A 1,468-nucleotide genomic window follows, 5' to 3' on the forward strand; every position below is an offset into this window, starting at 1 on the left:
CTTTTAAAAAAAAAAAAAAAAAAAAAGCTTTTGTTGTTGCTTGTGAATATCTTTTTTTGTATTGTCATAATTAGGTTTTCACTAACTTAAGAGAAGTAAGAAATGTTTATTGGATAAGTTTTGTAAGTATTTAATTTATTTTATTTTTTTTTACATTTTCCTTCTGAATTGTGTTCGGACCTGTAGTTCTCCTTTGTAAGTCTGAAGTCAAGAAGTATGTAAAAAAAAAAAAAAAAAAGCAAAAGGCAGGCAAGTAAATAGCCTAAAGTTGCAAACGTTCTGCCACACTTTTAGGAGGAGAGATTTCCATAGTCACCGACTTGATATAATCTCCTTCCTACCTTCGATAACCTAATATGAATTGGCAATGTGGTCAACTGATTTTTCAATTGCACTGCACAATAATTGGGATCAATTGAAATTGACTTTGCTTGAATCCTGTGATGCACTACCGGGTGTCCCCTCAACCCTGCAGGTAGGTTGGTATAGACAACAGATGAGTTGATATCAAGACCAGGGTGACGCTGTGTGATTGGATTTTATTGGAACAAATTGACTAAGTTCAATCTGGATTCCATGTGAAATATGAAGTGGAACCAAACGGAGGGCTTCTGCAGTCATGCAGCACAACATAAAAAAAATAATAATAATTTTAGCGACTGCAACTAGTGACGACATTACGTACCCAACATAGAACTGGAGCCTCAATGCAGGAAGAGAATAACAGTATTTAAAAATATTAGTCAATTTGATTGAAACTGAAAGGACAGAAACAGTAGTGCCAGTGTCATAAGACATCATCAGCTGTAATTTAACAAATTGATTTTTATTAAATATGCATTACCAAAGATTCTGTTTAGTCACATGGAACTTGTCCAGTTTGCTCTTTGAGTTTGGTGAAAATATGCTTTTCAAGGACAATCCATGTCAGGAAATTTACTCTAAAACCAGCCAGGTGTGCCGTCACCATTATCAATCCATCATCTATATCCGTTGCTGTGTGTGAAGGGTCACCTGTTTCCAGCAGCCATTGGACCAGAGGAGGGGTACACCCTGAACAGCCCATAAAAGGGTAAAAGGGTAACATGTTAACGCTCTCGCCAAAGGATGTAACATGCCATGTTTTTGGGGCCGTGGATGGAAGCCAGAGTACCTGGAGAGAACCCAGATACACACAGGGAGAACATACAGAAAGACCGCAGGCTGGGATTCAAACCCGAGAGCAGTCCCTCCCTTATGTGCCAGCCATGAATTTATCTGGGGGGAGTGGTGGCCTGTCTGTCCATTCACAGATATGAATCTGTCCATTCATAAACGAATGACAGATTCATTTATCACAAAAACAGAGCACTACTGCTCTGGGAGTAGTTCTGAGTTTTTAAAACTCTGAGGAAAAAAAAGTTGCCATACATCATGAGGAATCCCCAACATTCATGTCATACTATTATGAAAGCGTTACCAATATTTT

Source organism: Poecilia formosa, unplaced genomic scaffold (assembly GCF_000485575.1).
Source record: "Poecilia formosa unplaced genomic scaffold, Poecilia_formosa-5.1.2 Scaffold21, whole genome shotgun sequence".
Classification (NCBI taxonomy): Eukaryota; Metazoa; Chordata; class Actinopteri; order Cyprinodontiformes; family Poeciliidae; genus Poecilia; species Poecilia formosa.